Source organism: Giraffa tippelskirchi, chromosome 2, assembly GCF_054371585.1.
Source record: "Giraffa tippelskirchi isolate mGirTip1 chromosome 2, T2T-mGirTip1v1.2.pri, whole genome shotgun sequence".
Taxonomy (NCBI): domain Eukaryota; kingdom Metazoa; phylum Chordata; class Mammalia; order Artiodactyla; family Giraffidae; genus Giraffa; species Giraffa tippelskirchi.
Genome location: NC_137276.1, coordinates 36,397,993 through 36,403,992, shown reverse-complemented (window position 1 = coordinate 36,403,992; position 6,000 = coordinate 36,397,993).

The following is a 6,000-nucleotide window of genomic DNA, read 5'->3' as shown; positions in this document are numbered from 1 at the left end:
TGGAAGCAATCTAGATGTCGCTCAGTCATGTCTGACTTTTTGTGACCCCATAGACTATACAGTCCATGGAATTCTCCAGGCCAGATACTGGAGTGGGTAGTCCTTCCCTTCTCAAGGGGATCTTCCCAACCCAGGAATCGAACCAGGGTCTCCTGCATTGCAGGAGGATTCTTTACCAACTGAGCTATGGGGGAATCCCAAGGAAACAAAAATTGAAAATGACACCTGTATCCCATTGTTCACTGCAGCACTATTTACAATAGCTAGAACATGGAAGCAACCTAGATGTCCATTGACAGATGAATGGATGAAGAAGTTGTGGTACATATACAGAATGGAATATTACTCAGCCATAAAAAGGAATGCATTTGAGTCAGTTTTAATGAGGTGGATGAACCTAGAACCTATTATACAGGCTGAAATAAGTCAGAAAGAGAAACATAAATATCATATTCTAATGCACATATATGGACTCTAGAAAAATGGTACTGAAGAATTTATTTGCAAGGCAGCAATGGAGAAACAGACATAGAGAATAGACTTATGGACATGGGGAGAGGGGAGGAAAGGGTCAGATATATGGAAAGAGTAACATGGAAACTTACATTACCACATGCAAAATAGATAGCCTATGGGGTTTTGCTATATGGCTCAGGAAACTCACACAGGGGCTCTGGGTCAACCTAGAGGGGTAGGGTGGGGAGGGAGATGGGAGGGAGGTTTCAAAAGGAGGGGGATATATGTATACCTATGGCTGATTCATGTTGAGGTTTGACAGAAAACAGCAAAATTCTGTAAAGCAATTATCCTTCATTAAAAAATTAATTAATTAAAAAAAACCAACAAGCAACTTAAAAAAAAAAAGTTTATCCATACATCTTAGCATCTCTGGCACTGGCATACATGGCTTGATTCCAGTCCTAACTGACTATATGTAAAACCACTGTAAAGTTTAAGCAAAGATAAGCTCTGAAAAAAGAATTTCTGCATGAAAATAAAGGGTTGTAAGAAAATGGAAAAAAAAAAAAAAAAAGCAGAGACATTACCTTGCCAACAAAGGTCCATATAGTCAAAGCTATGGTTTTTCCAGTGGTCATGTACAGATATGAGAGCTAGACAACAAAAAAGGCTGAGAACCAAAGAACTGATGCCTTCGAACTGTGGTGCTGGGGAAAACTCTGGTGTATCCCTTGGACTGCAAGGAGATCCAACCAGTCTACCCAAAAGGAAATCAACCTTGAATATTCATTGGAAGGACTGATGCTGAAGCTGAAGCTCCAATACTTTGGCCACCTGATGCGAAGAACTGATTCATTGGAAAAGACCCTAATGCTGGGAAAGATTGAAGGCAGGAGGAGAAGGGGACAATAGAGGATGATATGGCTGGATGGCATCACTGATTCAATGGACATGAGTTTGAGCAAACTCCAGAGCTGGTGATGGACAGGGAAGCCTGGCATGCTGCAGTCCATGGGGTTGCAAAGAGTTGGACACAACTAAGCAACTGAACAAAAACAGCAGCAGAATATATGTATTTCTCAAATTGACATGGATTATTGACCAAGACAGGCCATATTCTGGGCCATAACACACACTTCAACAAACTAAAAAGAACAAATATCATACAAAGCATGCTCTCAGATCACAATGGAATTAAGCTGGTAATCAACAGAAGAAAGATAGTTGGAAAATTCAAAAAATATTTGGAGATTACACAACATATTTATAAATAACACATAGGGCAAAGGAAAAAATCTCGAGAGAAATAAAATTAATATTTTGAACTAAATGAAAATACAAATTATTATCTTATAATATTTTATATTACAAATGACAAAAGATCTAAAATCAAAACTTAAGCTTTCACTTTAGTAAACTAGAGATAGAAAAGTAAATAAACCTAATGCAAGCAGAAGAAAAAATGAAAAGAAGTCAGCATCATGCTGATACCAAAACCGGACAAAGACACAAAAAATAAAGTTGCAGGCCAATATCTTTGATGAATATAGATGCAAAAATTCTCAATGAAATAAAAGGAAGCTAAATCCAACAACACATGAAAACAGATATACACCACGACCAGCTGGATTCATCCCAGGGTCACAAGGATGGTTCAGTGTGATACACCACATAAACAAAAGAAAGAAGAAAGCCACAAGATCAACTCAATAAATACAGAAAAAGCACTTGATAAAATTCAACATCCATTCCTGATAAAGACAAACAAAGTAGGTATAGAGGGAACACATCTCAATATAATAAAAACTATTTATGACAAACCCACAGCCAATTGAATACTCAGTGGTAAAATCTGGAACAAGACAAGGATGCCCACTCTCTTCAACATAGTATTGGAAGTCTTAGCCACAGCAAGTAGACAAAAAATAAATAAAAGGTACACAAATTGGTAGGGAAGAGGTAAAATTGTCATTATATGCAGACAACATGATACTATATACAGAAAAACCTAAAGATTCTACACAAAAACTACCAGAACTGATAAATTCAACAAGGTAGCAGGATACAAGATTAACAGACAGAAATTGGTTACATTTTTTTATACTAACAATAAAATATCAGAAAGAGAATGTAAATAAACAACCTTTTTAAAACTGCATCCAAAAAAACCACTCAGGAATAAACCTCACCAAGGAGGTGAAAGACTTCTATGCTGAGAACTATAAAATATTAATAAAGGATGTTAAACATGATTCAAAGAAATGGAAAGACATATCATGCTCTTGGATTGGAAGAATATTGTTAAAATGCTAATACTACCCAAAGCAATCAACAGATTTGATGCAATCCTGATCAAATTACTGATGTCATTTTTCACAAAATCAGAACAATTTTAAAATTTATATGGGATCATAAAATACCCACCCTTTCATGGATCACTGCCTTGTCGTGGCAAAGTGGCTTGCGTAATTCAATGAAGCTGTGAGCCACACTGCGTTGGGCCATGCAGTGGACGGGTCAAAGTGGAGAGTTCTGAAAAAGCGTGATCCACTGGAGGTGGGAATGGCAAAACACTCCAGTGTAATAGCTGTGAGAACCCCATGAACTGTATAAAGAGGCAAAAAGATATGACACCAAAAGATGAGCCCCCAGGTCAGAAGGTGTCCACTATGCTACTGGGGAAGAGCAGAGGACCACCACTAAGAGCTCCAGAAAGAATGCAGCGGCTGGGCCAAAGTGGGAATGACGCTCAGCTGTGGATGTGTCTGGTGGTGAAAGTAAAATCCGATGCTGTAACAACAGAACTGCATAGCAACCCGGAGTGTTAGGTCCATGAATCCAGGTAAACTGGATGTGGTCAAGCAGGAGATGGCACAACTACACATCGACATCTTAGGAATCAGTGAACTAAAAAGGACAGGAATGGGTGAATTTAATTTGGATGACCATTATATCTACTACTGTGGGCAAGAATTTCTTAGAAGAAATGGAGTAACCCTCATAATCAACAAGAGAGTCCAAAATGCAGTACTTGGGTGCAACATCAAAAACGACAGAATGATCTCAATTTGTTTCCAAGGCAAACCATTCAATATCACAGTAATCCAAGTCTATGCCCCGACCAGTAATGCTGAAGAAGCTGAAGCCGAACAGTTCTATGAAAACCTACAAGACCTTCTAGAACTAACACCAAATAAAGAAGTCTTATTCATCACAGGGGACTGGAATGCAAAAGTAGGAAGTCAAGAGGTACCTGGAGTAACAGGCAAGTTTGGCCATGGAGTTCTAAATGAAGCAGGACAAAGGCTAACAGAATTCGGCCAAGAGAATGCATTGGTCATAACAAACACCCTTTTTCAACAGCACAAGAGACGACTTTACACACGGACATTACCAAATGGTCAATACCAAAATCAGATTGATTGCATCCTTTGAAGCCGAGGATGGAGAAGCTGTATACAGTCACCAAAAACAAGACCTGGTGCTGACTATGACTGGGATCATTAGCTCCTCATAGCAAAAAATTCAGGCTTAAACTCAAGAAAGCAGGGAAAAGCACTAGGCCCTTCAGTTATGACTTAAATCAAGTCCCCTATGAATATATAGTGGAGCTGATGAATAGATTCAAGGGATTAGATCTAGCAAACAGAATGCCTGAAGAACTATGGATAGAGGTGCATAATATTGTACAGGAGGCAGTGAACAAACCATCCCCCAAAAAAATAAATGCAAGAAGGCAATGTGATTGTCTGAGGGGCTTTACAAATAGCTGAGGAAAGAAGAGAAGCAGAAAGCAACAGAGAAAGGGAAAGGTATCCCCAACTAAATGCAGAGTTCCAGAGAATACCAAGGAGAGACAAAAAAGCCTTCTTCAATGAACAATGCAAAGAAATAGAGGAAAACAACAGAAAGGGTAACGCTACAGATCTCTTCAAGAAGATTGGAAATAACAGAGGAAGATTCCATCCAAAGACGGGCACAACAAAGGACAGAAACAGTAAAGACCTAATAGAAGCAGAAGAGATCAAGAAGAGGCGGAAAGAATACACAATGTACAATAAACGTCTTAATGACTCGAATAACCACAATGGTGTAGTCTCTCACCTAGAGCCAGATATTCTGGAGTGTGAAGTGGGTCTTAGGAAGTACTGCTGCCAGTAAAGTTAGTGGAGGTGATGGAATTCCAACAGAACTATTTAAAATTTTAAAAGATGATGCAATTAAAGTGCTGCACTCAATATGTCGGCAAATTTGGAAAACTTACCAGTGGCCACAGGACTGGAAAAGGTCAATCCTCATCCCAGTTCCCCAAAAGGGCAGTATTAAAGAATGTTCAAACCACCAGACAACTGCACTCATATCCCATGCTAGTAAAGTCATGCTCAAAATCCTCTGAGCTAGGCTTCAGCATTACATGAACTGAGAACTTCCAGATGTCCAAGCTGGGTTTAGAAAAGGCAGAGGAAGCAAAGATCAAATTGCCAACATTCACAGAATCATTCCCATCAGAAAGCAAGGGAATTCTAGAAAAACATCTACCTCCGTTTCAGTGATTACGCTAAAGCCTTGCCTGTGTGGATCATAACGAACTATGGAAAACTTATAAAGAGATGGAACTACCAGACCACCTTACCTGTCTCCTGAGAAACCTGAATACGGGTCAAGATGCAACAGTTAGAACGCTGTATGGGACAACTGACTGTTTCAAGATTGAGAAAGGAGTACGACAAGGCTGTTCATTGTCACTCTGTTTACTAAACTTACATGCAGAGCACATCATGCGAAATGCCAGGCTGGATGAGGTGCAAGCTGGAATTAAACTGCCAGGAAAAATATCTACAACCTCAGATATGCATATGATACCACTTTAATGGTAGTAAGCAAAGAGGAACTAAAAAGCCTTTTGATGAGGGTGAAGGAGGACAGTGAAAAAGCTGGCTTAAAACTCAATATAAAAAAACTAAGATCATGGCATCCGGTAACATCACTTCATGGCAAACTGAAGGGGAAAAGGTGGAAGCAGTGACAGAGTTCCTCTTCTCGGGCTCTAAAATCATTGTGGATGGTGACTGCAGTCATGAAACTAGATGACTGCTTCTTGGCAGGAAAACTATGACAAACCCAGACAGTGTGTTAAAAAGCAAAGACATTGCTTTGCCAACAAAGGTCCGCATAAGTCAAAGCTATTGTCTTTCCAGCAGTCGTGTACAGATGTGAGAGTTGGACAATAAAGAAGGCTGAGCACCAAAGAAGTGATGCTTTTGAACTATGGTGCTGGAGAAGACGTCTTGGAAAGCAAGGAGATCAAACAAGTCTATCTTAAAGGAAATCAACCCTGAATATTCATTGGAAGGACTGATGCTGAAGCTGAAGCTGCAACTCAGATGCAAACAGCTGACTCATTGGAAGAGACCCTGATGCTGGGAAAGACTGAAGGCAGGAGGAGAAGAGGGTGACAGAGGATGAGATGGTTGGAAGGCATCACTGATTCAATGGATATGAGCTAGGACAAACTCTGGGAGATGGTGAGGGAACGGAAGG